This window comes from Micropterus dolomieu, linkage group LG23 (genome assembly GCF_021292245.1).
Source record: "Micropterus dolomieu isolate WLL.071019.BEF.003 ecotype Adirondacks linkage group LG23, ASM2129224v1, whole genome shotgun sequence".
Classification (NCBI taxonomy): domain Eukaryota; kingdom Metazoa; phylum Chordata; class Actinopteri; order Centrarchiformes; family Centrarchidae; genus Micropterus; species Micropterus dolomieu.
In genome coordinates, this window is record NC_060172.1 from 7652723 (window position 1) to 7669840 (window position 17118).

A 17118-nucleotide genomic window follows, 5' to 3' on the forward strand; every position below is an offset into this window, starting at 1 on the left:
ACCCTGGGGGGGTCTTTGCTGCAGCTCTCTCTGCCCCGGGCTTTCCATGTATGCACATGGATAGGCAGAGAGGCGTGCTTCCCTGCCTTATGGCCTTTCACAAAGGCGTGTGGAAGGGCGGGGAGCTGCTCTCCCCGCCTTATGGCTCTCCGTGTAGGCACGTGGAGAGGCAGTGGGGTCCCAGAAACGGGCCACACCGCAAAAAATAACTACTGCAAACAATGAAGTATTTGATAAAGTTGTCCTGACTGATATATATACTTTATACTTGGAGCTAAAAATCGGTACTGTAAAAGTACTGAGTTTCAATCCCTAGATGGGACTGAAGCTCCTTCGGAGGGTCCACTCACTACCCTTTTTACCAACTACAGCGATGTTGCCCACTGAGATCCTATCCCCTTTCCTTCCCTCTCCTCCTCCCATTCATCACTTCCTAGTTGTTATCCTCCTCCTTCCCAGCAGTCTTGACCTGTACTGTTTATTTGTCCTCTTTCCCAAGAGAGGAAGTGTGTTTTAAACAGATTTAACATTGATGATGATGAGGATGTGTGTGCTGATGTCTGGGTGGTTCACTAAAGCTAACTGGCTGCATCTGACAGATGGGAAGACTTTCCCAACTTCCTCTGCCTCAGCCTAAGGTTTGTCCATATGTTTACCAAAAGTCAAGTCAAATGTGTTTATACAGCCCAATATCAGAAATCACAAACTTGCCTCAAGGGGATTTAATAAACTGTACAGCATATAACACCCTCTATCCTTAGACCCTTGATTCAGAGGGGAAAACTCACCAAGTTGATTTTAGTTTTGAATACTACTACTAGTCAAACCATTCTTCTCTCATTTACCCATGACCACCGCCTGATGACCTGAGAAGGAAATTCAGTGTACAAGTCAGAAATGCACTGTATCTGATCCCCTGTATTCAGTACTGTCTTTTGGGACATATGTTGAGCGGATCTAAAGCATGTGGTGACATAAACAAACAGAAGAGCTTTGATGATAGCAGGCCTATCTTGCTAACCTGAATCGTTTGTTTACTTCAATTGCCCGAATTGTAAATGTATGTTTCAAATGAAATCCACTTTTGCTGCGCTCGGGGGAGGCATGAACTGTTTTCGGCTTCTGAAGGCCGGCGTGACAGAAAAAGTTAGAGAACCTCTGGACTAGAGTAAATCACTTTGGGCCTAAGTCAAGTCTAAAGTCATTCAAAACGAGCTTGTGTTTATAATGCTAGTGTGTCTCTGTTTCCATTTGTATGTGTGTGTGGAGCTGATGTTTTTAACTCAGGTTAGATGTCATTTCCTCTCTTCAGGCCGGCCAAATCCCACACAAACAGAAGAGAAACACTTCTCACTCTCGCTCTTCTTCTCATGCACTTGAAAAAACACAGATGCACACTCACACACCATAATAGTTTGTTCATCCGCATAAATAGTAATTCATACACATTTTCTTTTACTCACCTTTCCTCAAACATACACACACAACTTTCTGAAGAGGGAGGTGTAGCGATTGAGAGGACAGGGGTGTTACACAAATTGCATGCAGATTTTTTGCAGCAAGTGTCAGCCGCCCTGCCTCCTCCTCCTCCTTCCTCACTTTGCTGAACTCTTAAGTCAAACACACCCTCGGCATGAGCCATGAAGGAGCGAGCGCTGCCCACATAGGTTTGAAACTCTCCAGGAATGCAGGTTTTTTTCAGTAGGAATATGTAACTGTTGAACATATGGAATATGGCTCAAACCCCGGTGGTAAAAACTTCCCTGCGGCGATCCTTCAGCGAACATGTGAAAGACTCCACCAACAAGGCGTGGGATGTCTTCTGGAGGAGTGTGAGGGAGAGGCGGCTGTGGGGTGAGTTGGGATAAGATGTGAATGTAGATTATTCTGATTATTCTGCTGGTTGGTTTACGCAAGATTACAGTAGCATCTTGGTAGCAGCATCCCAAGCATGATTCAAGAAATTGATATTATGAATGGGAGTATGTTATGGTAGATATCATTTCACATTAAATTATAAATATGTATTATAATAAACAGATGGGGATGTCAGTCTTTGGCTTATACTTGGCATCCCTTGTAAGTCTGTGAAGTTTTAGTTACTGCTTCTGATGTTATGTTGGTGTTTTCTGCACAAACTTGAAAGCTGAAGTGTTGTCAGCTGCTATCTTCATCAATTTGTTTCATCAACTCTTTAAATGTCCTAATTTTTCAGATGTTTGTTTGTTTTAATGCATCATCTTTCTTAAAAGAATTATTTCAACATTACCATTTAAATGCAGCTCCCGAGCAGGGATGTCACTCCTAATGAGGAACAGAAGTGTCCAGAGCAGGTCGAGTTTTTTACAAACTGATACTGGAGCTTAACATCTAATTTATTGACGTATTTCAGGAGCCTAGTTTCATGCATCACGAACAAAAGCTGGAAGAAGCTATAAGAAAGAACCAAATGTGAATCTGTTAATCCTGAAGAGTAGCTGACACTGACACACAGCTAGGCTTCACGCCGCCTTGGGGAAACATGATTTTTTATAAAGTTCACATCTCTCCTGTAGCTAAAGTTCATTCATTAATATAGAATTCAACTCTTCTGAGCCATTTGGTGGATGAGCTAAAGGTCAAGACTTTTTCAAAAACATTATATGGTGGAGTTGGTGGAACAGGTGATGCTTAACATTGAGCTCCTGTCAGAAATTGAAAATACAGTTATAGTTGTTTCAGCCTTGTTGATTGCAATGGCGTAGTGTGTCTCTTTAATCTGTTATTATTGGTTTCTGAAAACACTGGACTTCTATGGCATGGAGACATGAGCTGCGTCCGGCTTTGGCTACACAGCCAGTACTTGCTGGGAGGATAAAATCATTGTTGGTTCTCTATTAAATCATGTCAGCTATATCCTATATAATATATCTCAAACCACTTTTAAAAGCTGTTTATAATCTGGTCATCTCCTGCTTGTTTCTGTCCATCATTAAGGCAGCTCCACAAAACCACTAGCATGTGAGCTGTAACTGTGAATGATTATGGTTTCACATCTCATTGAAGGAGAGTGTTTCCAGTGTTTGTTAGACACTGTGATGGTGACTCAAATGTTGATACTCGAGGTGCAGGCGTCTGGCAGTGTTTCATCACCATTAACACAAAGCAGATTTTAATCGATCAGTGAGCCTGGGAAACAGAGCAGTGTTGTGTGGTGAGAAAATGGTGTTTAAGTTGAAGCTGCAGGAAGCGGTTTTGTTTTATTTTCCTGGAGGGGTGTGTGTGTGTGTGTGTGTGTGTGTGTGTGTGCGCGCGTGCTTGTTAGTGGTTACTTGTGACCGCAGGTTAATTCACTGAGCTGGTTGGAAAATGTTAAGGCAGCCAAGAGGATGAAACTCCACCTGCTGCAGCCATGTGCTGAGCTAGTCTCAGGTGTAAATGTGAGGGACTGTATGAATGTAAAACTGGGAACTGCAAAATGTCATCACTGACGAAAGAAACAAAGCAACCTGTACAGGTATAAATGAAATGCAGTGGCAACTGAAATTTGAGAGCTGGGTAATATTTTGCTGTATGTTTTTCTAATTGTTTTCAGTTCATTTGTGAAATGAATTTAATTTGATTTGAATCCAGTGAGCTTCACGTAATTCTACCGATAATCTGTGATACTGGTGAGGTGAGGTCAGTTTCTTTCTTCATTATTCAGCAGCTTACCTTCCTTATTAGACATTTCTATTATTATTATTATTATTATTAGTTAGTTTTGATTCTATTGTATAAAACATCATTGAGTTGTAGACAGGGGTGGAAATTAACACATGCCAAACGCGGGTGAATTTTCCGTTTGGCTGCCAAATGTCTGAAGACTACCCGCCATATTGGCGGGTAAAAATATTCGTCATATAATTTCTATTTGACCATAAGTAGCAGCAGATTGGCGTTCTCATTTGTTGTGTCGCACTTAAATTGGTCCCCGATGTACCAAGGTATCTAAAATCGTGTAACACACTGATTAGGGGCGTTCATTGGTTGTTGTGTATGTTCTTTTCATGTTACTCGTGTTTGATTGGCGTAGATTGTTAAGAGGGTGGGGGTTAGGCGACAAGCGACAGGAGTCAAGAAACTCTGCTCCGTACCTTTCATAAAATGCAGCAGGCCGGCAGATTGGTGCAGTACCCCCGTGAAATAAGGCAGTGTGAAAGCTGCTAGTGTGAGGAGCTAATGACAAAAGTTGTTTTGTTTTTAGCTGGTAGTTGGCTGTTCAGTCAGTGTCTGTCACACTTTCAGATCTTCTAATAGTCCTGCTGTCCACCCCAGAGATCAAGGAGAAAGATCCATAGGCTGTATGAAAAATGTTGATCCCACAAAACCTGTGATGGTGTGGACCAGGACTCTGTCAGATCCAGGAGGTCAGAAGAGGGTGAGAGTTGAATAATCCTACTGTGTGTCAACGTCCAGACTCTCTCTTCCCTCTTCCTTGACTACCTGTGTGTATTTGTGTGTGCAGAACTGTGAGTGTGCATGTGTGGGAACAGTTTTTTTTCTGTGTGTGTTTAATTCAGACAGCTGGTTCTGTTTTTTCTGTGAGAGATGATACCTGGCTCCAGCTGTGTGTGTGTGTGTGTGTGTGTGTGTGTGTGTGGATTAAATCAACATATGACGTTAGAGCAGTTATGCTCACCGATTGGCTGAGATGGATTATGTAATGCTGTGCTGCATAATCCTGTAACACACATCACACACAGGAAAGGACAGACAGGGAGAATCACAGCAATGGTTTTGCATGAAATTGTTTGTATTCCATACATTTATACAATGTTAAATATTTTTATATTATTTAATATTATAAACTGCCTTAATTCTTCGTGCAGGCAGCCAGGTGTTTGAGACATTCCTCAGAGACTTTGGTCCACATTGACATGATAGAATCACGCAATTGCTGCAGATTTGTCGGCTGCACATCCATGATGCGAATCTCCTGTTCCACCACATCCCACAGGCGCTCTGTTGGATTGAGATCTGGTGACTGTGGAGGCCATTGGAGTGCAGTGAACTTATTGTCATGTTCAAGAAACCAGTTTCAGATAATTTGAGCTTCGTGACATGGTGCATTATCCTGCTGGAAGTAGCCATAAGAAGATGGTACACTGTGGTCATAAAGGGATGGACAGCAACAATACTCAGGGAGGCTGTCGCGTTTAAACGATGCTTAGTTGGTACCAAGGGGCCCAAAGCGTGCCAAGAAAATGTCCCCCACACCATTAAACCACTACCAGACTGAACCGTTGATACAAGGCAGGATGGATCCATGCTTTCATGCTGTTGACGCCAAATTCTGACCTACCGTCTGAATGTTGCAGCTGAAATCGAGACTCATCAGACCAGGAAAAGTTTTTCCAATCTTCTATCGTCCAGTGTTGGTGAGCCTGTGTGAACTGTAGCCTCAGTGTCCTGCTCTTAACTGACAGGAGTGGCACCTGGTGTCGTCTTCTGCTGCTGTAGCCCACCTGCTTCAAGGCTCGACGTGTTGAGCGTTCAGAGATGGTGTTCTGCATACCTCGGTTGCAACGAGTGGTTATTTAAGTTACTGTTGCCTTTCTGTCATCTCACACCAGTCTGCCCATTCTCCTCTGACATCGACAAGGCATTTTTGTCCACACAACTACCGCTCACTGGATATTTTCTCTTTTTCGGATCATTCTCTGTAAACCCTAGAGATGGTTGTGCTTGAAAATCCCAGTAGATCAGCAGTTTCTGAAACGCTCAGACCAGCCCGTCTGGCACCAACAACCATGTCACGTTCAAAGTCACTTAAATCGCCTCTCTTCCCCATTCTCATGCTCAGTTTGAACTTCACCAAATTGTCTTGACCACGTCTACATGCCTAAATGCATTGAATTGCTGCCATGTGATTGACTGATTAGCTATTTGTGTTAACAACCAACTGAACAGGTGTCCCTAATAAAGAGGTGTGTTTATAACATTGAATTTATCAACAAGAATGCCATAATGTTTGCTAAAATACTGATTTGAACATCTCGTATTGTCTTATAAAGTGTCTTACCCTATTTTTGCTTAAATCACATTTTTCGATTGATTTGATTTATTCAAATTCCTATTCAAATTAAACTTGGAGCTGCTACAACCAATGACTTCTAACCAAAAGTTCAACCAGCCAATCAGCCCACAATCCAGTCCACATGTTTTAACTGGTCAGACTGTAAATAATCAGAAATGATCATGCCAGAATTGAGCTATCATGAGAAAGATAGACTTTAAAACAAATGTAAATAAGACTGTTAATTATAAAATAGATTTCATGTTGGATTATTCACACAAACCAAAACATACCCATATTTAGGCTTCAATATCTTATCAACAAAGCAATCATCTTCCAAATCACTACCAAGACACACCTCTGAAGAGGTGAAATGAGTTCTTGACAGCCAAAACATGCCAGCATCTAGTCGCCACTGCATCTTAAAGGAAACTTATGTCATACGAACTATGATAACAGTTTACTCACCAGCTTCATTGCAGTTAAAAGTCTGTAAAGTTATTTTATGTAAAACAACTTATTAGGAAAGCACACCTGAAAGAGCTGCTGTAATTAGAAAAAACATAACCAATAATGATGATTGTCAGAACTGTTAGGTGTACACATGTACTAAAAAAGAAACATAATTTTCCTTTAAGGGTTTTGGCTCCACTGTTTGGCTCGGGATAAATCATTTTGCACCACACTACAAAGCAGACAGTAAGTACATACTTGACACGGTTTCTGTGTACTTGGCCTGTTAAATTCATATGATGTCTGTGCAGTCATATATTTTGTCCAGCTGTGCGGACGCCTATCGAGACGAGCAGCTGGTAAATCTGACTCCCCTCAAACCATCACAGATAATTTTGACACATGTTGGTCACATTTCTGTGATCTGTGTGTGTGTGTATGTGATTTAACTACATCCCATCTAAGAGGAAAAATCCAACACACAACCCAGTGATCACTCAGATTTGTTGAAATTGGGTTGTGGTTGTTGTTTTATTCTTTTCATAACCGAGCTGTGCGTGAACTCAACTTGCATTTGTGTCTGTCCTGAGGAGTGACGACCGCATTTAGCTGCAGTGCAAACACAACCCTCTCTCTCTATTTGTCCTCCACTTTTTACCACTTACTGTCTTTAAGTCTCTCCACCACAGAAGGTCCATTCTCCTTCATCAGCCCATCCTAATATTTACTCCTCTGTTGTCATAACTGACAGCCCAAATATGGTCCTCCATTCAAAACCTCACAGGCATGCTTTTCCAAACACAGACTTTGCCAGATGCACTATGTAAACTTTGACGTAACTTTTTCCTCATGCCTGGATTGACTCATCACCAATATGACAGAAACTGAAATGTCACCGCCAGATGCAAATTTGAATTTACGGCGGTGACGTCAGTTGCGCATATATCAACAGAAATCTTCATCAAATGTAATGGTAAGAATTTCGACTTTGAATAAGCAAAAAAACAGCAGGAGACGATGGTAAAGGACTTAAAAGGACATTTTGATCAAATCCAGATATATTGGAGTTTTTATAGACTTAAAGGGATGTTTCTGAAGTCATCATGTTTCTGCTCTTCAGCAGGAAAAAGACTGCACCAGATTCTTTAATGTGACAGGAAGTAGTTGTTCAGGTTTTATAAGGCCACCATACTGCAAGTCCACACAGTGCCTGCACTTGTGTAGAACATTGTTTTTTTATAGTTTTATTCCCGTAGAATGTCAAATAAAATCTTTAAAGGACTGCAATAAATCCTTGGCGAGTGGAACTGCGGTCATGGCAGCACATCCACAGAGAAGCGAGCCAGGAAGTTTGATCTGAAGTTCCGCTGTAATTACAATTTCTCTGGTGGTCAAGTTTGATTGTTCATATGTCGTATCTGCAGGAAACCAACAGCTGACTTTCTGATCTTTCTGATTCTGTTTTCAATGAGAGAGAGAGAAAAAAAAAAACTTTTATTTTTGCTGGATTAATGCTATTAATATATAAATAAATATATTTGGATGCATTTACCACCGCTGGGTTTGTGGTACTGGAGGCAATTTTTAAAAATATGAGTGAAAACGACAGACAAACAGTTATTTTGGCACAGAGTTGTCAAGCTAAAAATATTCTATACATAATTTCCTGTTAAAGCAGAAGGAGATCCAGAGGCTCCCATTGTTTATGCACATAAACAGACAACTAATTATACAATAATTTTACATTTAATAATGAAGTGGTTCTTTAGGATGAAGATAACAGAAACTGAAAATAACAGAGAGAGAGAGATGCCAAGGCAATGTGCCAAATGTGATAGAAGGACTCAATGTGAAGGCTGGTGTTTGTTCTGCAGTGATCAGAGACGGGGCCAAACTAAACAGCCAAGTGGGGAAAGTGGGGTGGGATCCTGGGAAACACACACACACACACACACACACACAGTCCCTCCTCATATGTCTGCAGCTTTGACAGAAAGAGGAGAACACACACACAGGCACGGACTCTTTATCATCAGCTTTCAAACACACACACAGTTTTGTTTTTCGTTTTTGCTACGTGTGTGGTCAATTATTCTGTTTTGGGGCAGAAGAAGCAAGTGTGTGCGTGCATGTGTGCATGTGCGTGAGACAGAGAGAGAGAGATCATCTGTCCGAGCTGCAGAAGGACATCAGGAAGAGCTTGTGTAAAAGAGAATGAACCACGGAGCTAAAAAAGAAAATAAACAGTGCAACAAAAATAACAATGGAATCGCAGCGATCAGGGCGTTCCTTTCGCTAAAATGATTTCAATCCACAATGACCTTTTTCAAGTTTTTTAAATCTGCCACATTGAGTCTCCCTTAACTGCAGGCAGCAGGATGAGAATCCACAATCCCACAATTTTTTATCTTCGGGAAGTTTTGTGTAGAAATAAAGAAATATTTTTCACCAAACCTAGTTGAAAATACTGTAATATTCAGTTATTTGCTTCTTCAACATCACAGGGCTGACAATTAAACAAACAACCATCCAGTTATTTATAGATCTACAGAATAATTACATTAATTATGAGATTAATCTTGTCACTGCCACTAACGGCAAAGCCAAACACTTTTGTGGAGAAATTCTTGAAGTATAGTGTTTGACCATGATGGGTTTGGGGCTCAGTGTTACCACCAATAGTAGCACCTGCAGAAGCCACAGCAGCGTTTTTCTTGTGGCATTCGGTATCCATTTCAGTCATTTCTTAGCTGTTTTTCGTTTTTGGTTTGGAGACGTTTGTAGTCAGACTTGGGCACGCTGGTGTTCTCACATCATAGCTGTCTGGAATTCATCAATAGTATTACATCATCCTGAGCACTGGGACCACATGCTTTCCGTCCCTCCCTTTCTTCCTTTCTTCTCAACTCTTCTTTTTTTTGACTGTCCCTCTCTCTGTTTACTGTCACCCTGGCTGTATTCACATGACAGGCTCAGGGGAGTGCTGAGTGTCTGTGAGGGCTTTTTACTTTTCTGAATGAGGCTAGATTACAGTTAAAAAAATCTTTCCTTGTGGGGGAGTGAAAAAAGCTGAAGAACCGGAAAAACAACCCAGCTGGAATTTTAAAAAGGGATTCAATTTTCAATTTTTTTTCAACGCCAATGTCAGCCAAAAGAATTTTGAATATTGTCCATTTTTTAATTTAATTTAAGTTCCCCCTTTTGCACATTTTTTTTTTCAGAATTCATGAATATTTTACAGTATGGGGCCCTCCAAATAATACTTATCAAAAACTGTGAATGGGACAAGGTGAGAATAAGAAGGAAACGGGTCTTCCTGTGCAGAATGGGAATGATTAACAACTTAGGCTGTACAGATTTTATGGATATGAAGCATTTGAAGATACTCCAAGAAATGGCATCACAATAAGCAAAACTACCAATGTAGGTAACGGCAGACCATTTGTATTGCAGAGTTCAAAGGGCTAAGCTGAAAAGAAAATGTGTCTGTCTGTAATGCTGCAGAAGATGAGTCAGAAAAGTGCTTTGGTTTAGGGTGCCATTCAAGAGTCTGTTAACTTGACCATATCTTCCTCCGTGAGTGAATGTGAGAGAGTGAATGTAATCGTTTCAGGGCAATTCGCAGAGAGCTTTGTGATTTTCAACCTTTCCATATGTCCAGAGAATTCCTGATGAGCAGGTGGCAGTTTACCTTCGATTTCTGGTCCACACAAAAAGAGCAAAGCTGGTCATTCTTCCATCCATTTATTCATCCATTTTCCGCCACTTATCCATGTCTGCATCTTAGTGCAAGCAGGCTAAGCAAGGTAGCCCAGACGTGACCAGATCCAGTCAATTCGAATTTCAGTTTTCTCAATGTAAACCCAAATCCCAACGTCAACAGGAGCTGATGCTATACGTTTTGGAACCACCGTGGTTATGCTTTTACAAAATGATGTTTTGTTGACTCATCTGTCTGCCCCAACTTCCTCCCTAAGCTGACTTTCCCGCCCTACAAGCATCACCTGACTTCCTCCTTTGGTCCAATCATGAATACTATAGCTGCTAGAGGGCTTTACCACTTCACAGTAGGCAAATGTTGTTTTGGAACACAGTGAAGTGAAATGATGCTGTTCTTAGTTTTAGGAGGACAGTCTCAGATTTGCACATCCCAGCACAGACTATGACTAAGTCCTCTCTATATGTGTGGCTGTCAAATGATGCAACATGATGCAACCAGTGTACTTCACTCTTAAAACAGCAGCAGGGAATTATTTTAAAAATAACTATTTGGCATATTTGCTGAAACTATCACTATTTCCTGAATGTAGTACATGAGACAGATAATCCCTCTCCTCCTCGTGATCCTAATGCCATTTGCAAGAATCCACTCCTTTCAGCTCAAAGAAACCAATCAGAGCCAGGAGGAGTCTCTAACGCAGTGTCAGTCACTGCTTATGCCCACACTGTGCAGCCCCCCTCCTCGTGGATAATCTCCGTCAAACTCAGTGTCTTCAGCGTGCAGCTCCAGATGTTTTGCAAACACAATGGCTAAGAAACAACCACAAGCAATGAAGGAACTGCCAATCCCCTCTTTTACCAACAACAGCGTATAGTGCAAAACGCATGTCCCGGTTCCTTCGCTTGGGGCACATTATGTTAGATGCCATGGCACTCATATCAACAAGTGGAAAAAGGGCATGATGACAAACTGTGGGGAATAACTTTTGAGGGGTTGACAGTGTTCTACTAGCATCTAATCACTCTGTTAGATGTTGTTGCAGGTGTGTCTGAAGCGTGGGGCGCTGCAAAGTGTTGGAGGGATGTCTTTGAGAAGAGTCGAAGCGAGAAGCACCGGGGTCTTGTCGAGACTCTTGCTGTGGAGACCAAGCCCTATGTGGCTCCTTTTTCGGGGTTTGATGAGAGTGGTTTACAAGCAGCAGAGAGATACTCACATTACTGTTGACACTGCACTCATCAGCTTGAAGATCTCACAGGGCAGCAACTGGCTACCAAGAAGAAGAAATTGACCAACAGAACAAAATATTCGGCCAGAAAGTGGAGATACAATCTTGGCTAACTGTGCTTTTTAACAACAAACTTATGATTTTGTAATGTTGAAATAAAATTTGGTTGTAAGCTGTGACGTACATACTGAATAGTGAAAGCGGATCAGATTTTCAGGTTGAGAGGTCACAAGAATCTAATCAGATCACAAATAAAGATACATCTTTAAATTAGGTAAATGTACATACAGTGCTGAAGCACTGCGTTTTTAGAGCTGGTCAGGGTCACATTCACTGAACACCGCACATCCTGTTTTTGCCGATCATATGAACCCTAAGCTAAACCGCAGTTGTTAAACTCAGCGAGCCTTGCGTTTGGTTTAATGGTTCGTTGGCTGTGACTGCCTTCATCAAAACACAGCGCTGACCCCTGGACTCTTAATGGACCAGGCTGAGTGTAAATCCAACAGCCTAATGAGCTGTTTGCTTTGTTTACAGCTCTGACCGGGCAGCAGAGTGTTGAAGAAATAATCTATAAACTCTACTTGCCTGATAGAAGGTAACAGCAGTCCCAATGAGGAGCCACAGTATTCTTTTAAATTGGGCCAACATGGATTGCTTTCTTTTACTTTTACAGTCTTTCAGCTGCCGACATATTTTAACTTGTGTGGTTTTGTAAAGTGTTACCACAATTCAGGATTCAGGCTGCCAGTATAAATGATATTGTGACCATTTTCCTGCCAAAACTGGTGACAGTGTAGAAATCTGAGATAGAGCTAAGTGTTCTGCTCCAACCTTTAAGTGTTTTGTTGGCATTTTCTGCATCTTTAAAACATAAAGGATCAGTCCAATGCTGCAATCACTCCTCAGTAGTGGAAGTCTACTAAAAGGATTAGCCTTTTGTTGCAAACACTGTGTTGCATACAAAACATGTTTAACCTTGTGTGTGTAATAATATCAAAATGAAAATTCCATCCATCCATCCATCCATCGTCAACTGCTTATCCTGCGTACAGGGTCGCAAAAGAAATACTTACACCAGAGGTCACTAATAGGCGGACCGCGGATCCGGACCCAGCCGCCGTCCTCTCCGGACCGAGACGAAAGATAAAAGAGATTTCACATGACTTTTAATCAAGAATGTACAGATTTTTACATGTACATTCCTCCCACGGGCAGTTCAAAACCAGAATATCTCATAGATCTGCAATATGCTAGCTGGAGCTCACGTTTCTCACTGAACAACAGAAAGTAGGAAAGTGGTAGCTCTGTAAGAGGAAATGAAAGAGAAGAGGAGGCATTACAGCTGTTCATTTGTTATGATGTGTTGAGTGTTTATTATAAAATCCCTCCAGTTTGATGTGAAAACTGACTGAAATATTATTTGATTTGACAGTCCGTTGTTGACTAAAAACATGTGTTGATACAACTATAGGTTAGAGTACTGAATGATAACGCAAGTTCGTCGTTTTGATGTTCCGGACCTTTGCTTCAGGAAATTTTCTCTAACTAGACCTCTTTGAAATCTAATTGAATACCCCTGACTTACACCATATCACCATATCAATAGGTTCAACTAGCCGGTTCCATTTTTATACCTGATACGTGACCATGTGACACACTTAAATTCTGCATTTATTCATTACATCAAACTGAAATATTCTAGATGTCTTCAGCATTGTTTAATACACATTCCCCCAAATTTAGCCTGATTAATTTGGTATCTTATTATCTAGAATTTAATATAAAGTTTTGAACATTTGAGTAAAGTTTGTCCGCACAACATTGGTTTGTTAAGAACGGCCCCATCAGCAGGGTGGTGCCATGGGGTTGATGAGGTTAAAAAACAGCTGCCTGTATCTCCGCAATGAAGCACAATGAAAAGCACCTCAGGTTGTATTAAAGCAGCGTAGGGACAGAGCTTTGAGGCAGACTGAAAAGAGGAAAAATATGCTGTCGGCAGAAGCCAGAGTCCTATATTCCACAGTATTTATTGTGTTGGTTTTATTATCTTGGACGAAATGTGCTTTAGCAGCTTCCAAAGAGAGCAGAGAGGGGAGGAGGAGGCCACCTGAGAGCCTCAGAAAGACCCCAAACGGCTGTTTTTCTCATCACCTCGCTGTAGGTTTTGAGAGAGGAAGGGTGTGGCAGTAAACCAGGGCATAGAGGAGGAAAAGCACTTATCTGAAATGATTCTGCTCTCTTGGAGCAGCAGGCTGTCCTATGGCTTAGAAAGTCTGTTTATTAAAGGTACAACAGACAACTTTTCAGCTTGAGGCAGTTGGTCACATATTGTAGAAAGTGAGATGTTTTTATTTGATTATAAGGCTGCTATATAAAATCTGTGAAAGTATCAAAATGCTCAAAAATGCACCGAGCAACCCCTTTGCTAAATATACTGCTCAAAAAACACTTAATCACACGCTTACCGTTTTATTTATTTATTTGTTTTAATTTAATATATTATTTTCATTTTCTAACACACACACACACACACACACACACACACACACACACACACACACACACACACACACACACACACACACACACACACACACACACACACACATTTTATATATATTTTATTATATATTTTTATATTTTGTATTAATACACACAAACACAACTATTGCGGTTTTATTTCCTTATCTAATGAAATATATGAAATTAATTGTCCATATGTTCTTTATATGTAGCTTTGGCAATATTGTTGTTATACATTCATACAAATAATTTGAATTTCAAATAACATCAAGTCAATTTAACCTCAGGGATATCAATCTATTTGGGAAGCATAAGCGATTGTGACAAAGTGTCACTTGTTTTGGTGTAAATAAAAGTGACAACAGGTCCACTGGAGAGGCAATAGCAAGTCAACCACCAAAAGGGAATGTGCAGGTGCTGGCCACCGACAATTGCTCACTCCTTATCCTTCCTGACTGATTGTTCTCTAGTCTTGCATTTCGCTAGTGTCCTTAACAATACTGGTAGCATGAGGAGGTACCTGCAGCCCATTCAGGTTGCACAGGTAGTCCCGCTTCTCCAGGACGGCACATCCATACTAGGGTTGGCCGATCTTCTCTATTTTCATATCATCTAATCATGGCTACTTGTGGTGGTGTTACGTTGCCAGTAAAATGCCAGCATGTAAAAAAAAAATATATAAATAAGGCTGATTAGCTTTAGGAGAAACCACCAGAAACATCTGTAAATGCACAGTGCAGTGTTTCCCACAGAATTACTGTGCACGAGATGCTGAGGAGATACCAGGAGATGGACCTTACACGAAGAAGCTGGACAGGTCCATGAAAGCGCATCAACCCAGCAGCAGGACCAGCATCTATCCGTATCTAGTCAGTTGGTTATTTTGGTTTCCATTGACCGTTGTTATGTCATTTTGTTCTCAACGAATTATACAATGTACAGTAAAGATGTGGGAACTATTTTTTTTCATTGAGATAAGAAGTTTGATTTTAGTGTTCCCTTAAATTGTTTTGAGCAGTGTATAAATCTTCACTGTAGTTGCACAGCTATACAGCAGACTAAAGACACTGCTGACTACAGTGGATTGCCTTTGAGATGTTTGCTGGAGCCAATAGCGAAACTGTGAAAAACAAATTCAATGATGGTGATAACAAATCAGAAAATGATGAGATTCCATGAACAATAGTTTTTCTCTCTTCTCAAAGGTATGCTAAAAATAAGTTAGTAGAGCAGCAAGGAAACTGGCTGCACAAAAGTATAGACCAGCTGTCAAATTGGGTACAGTGTGCTTCATGTCAAGAAGAAACAAAATGTTTACCAGTAAAAGATAATCAAGTTCCCATAGGAAGTACAACAGAAAATACCACAAACAATAGTAAGTAATTATTCCGAAGCTATTGTATTGGGTTGCTCCATATTGTACGGGTTTCCATGATATTGTGCCCATTCCCCTGCAGTTTTTAATTTCTTTGTCTAACGTCAGAACCTTTTGTGAGCTGAGACTGAGACAGTATCTGCTTTGTCCTTTTAGAATGATACTCGACAGCAGTCCGATCCAGACGCTCATCAGCTTGTGCCAGTTTCAGCCACTGGGAAATGAAAATTCACTAACTTTTTGTTTTACCTGTCAAACCAGATCATCCTGTGCCTTTTGGTGCTCATGAACTGATTAGATTGTCTTGTTTTAATTAATCCCACATGCATCTCCTGTGTCATTGTTGTACTTCCTGCTGCAGGCTCAGTTTAAACGAAAGCCCCAGCATGATTACTGATGTCGTTTCCATGTCCACAGAATCTTTTGGTGGTGAGTGTTCATATCTGCTGTAAATGGGACAAATGCTGAAAATCAGCTATGCACGTTCCTCTTCAGTTCATGCAGTGTTATGTTCATTTCATTCAGTCATTATTTGCGTATCTATGGCTGAATAACTTCCCATGTTGCTACTCAGGAGGGGAAAAAGTTTGTGTATTTGTCTCTTGCCACTTTTCCAATCTTGTAGGACACAGCGCTGGCAACAAATTGGTTGGGACAATGCAGGACAACAGCATTATGTCGGTGAGGCGGATGGCAGCAAGTCATCTCACTCAAAGTGGCCCCAAACAGACCTCATTTTCATTTCTGTTAGCGTGTACACAGTCTGATGCTGGGTGAGGACTTTCAATCTCTCAAAAAACATGCTTATTTTAAAGAAAGAAGAGTAGGTAAAGATAGCCGGATGGATTTGCTCACTTCCCTATTGCACATGCTGTGGCCAAAGCATTGAAATTATATACTGTAATTACTGTATACGGTTATAGCAGTTTTGTTTAAGAATATGAATTTCCTAGCTAAAACGTGGTTCTCTGTGCATCTTGCAGCAGTATGCAGCTGAATCAGGTGCTCCTCAGTTCAAGGTCAGCAATTTTCCAAAGGAAGAAATGGGAGCACACTGGCTGATTTGCAGCCTTTAACTGCACAAACAGACTAATGTTTAGATAGATAGATTTTATTGTCCCCCAAAGGGGAAATTTGTTTCCTCGGAGTGTGCGTTATGGTCAAAGTTTTAGTTGCATCTCTGCTCCTGGCCGTGCAACATGAGGTCCGGACACGCAACCAGTGTGTGATGCACTTCATATGCATGAAAACAAGACAGTTTCCTGAAAGGTTACATTGACCAAACAGTTTTTAATCATACAAAACCCTGTTTCTTTATTGTATTGTTAAGTGTTCTCATATTAGCTGCATATTTCAAGGCAAAAGTGTTATTGTCATTGATTCTCGTATGAGTATACAGTTTAATTAAATATTACTTTCTGGGGCCACGGTGCAAAAAAGAACATAATATTGACAACACAAGTAGATATGAAATGAGGAACAGCAGCAACAATTTAAAAGATTAGCAGCAAAAGTGGGGTGGGGTGGGGTGGGGTGGGGTGGTGATGGTGATGGTGAAGTGGATAAGACACCTGCTTTTGGTGTGACAGACCTGGGTTCGAATCCATTGTGAGACACCAATGTGTCCCTGAGCAAGACTCTTAACCCCTAGTTGCTCCAGAGGCGTACGACCTCTGACATATATATGTATGTATGTATGTATGTGTATCTCTCTCAGTTGTAAGTTGCTTTGGATAAAAGCTTCGGCTAAGTGAAAAAATGTAAATGTAATTTTGTTTTTG

General features: G+C 40.9%; 1 long non-coding RNA gene across 3 annotated transcripts in view; it reads left to right on the plus strand.

The window, feature by feature from the left end:
* LOC123963489 overlaps nt 1–17118 on the plus strand; it is a 34165-nt gene that overhangs the window by 5183 nt on the left and 11864 nt on the right. Inside the window, exon 3 of one of the 3 annotated variants that reach the window (XR_006823183.1) lies at nt 11242–11585. The exons of 1 other annotated variant lie outside the window; for it this stretch is intronic. This is a non-coding gene — a long non-coding RNA (uncharacterized LOC123963489). Of the gene's footprint in view, nt 1–11241; nt 11586–17118 lie in introns of those variants that run through there. One more of the 3 variants, XR_006823184.1, reaches the window with a different exon arrangement.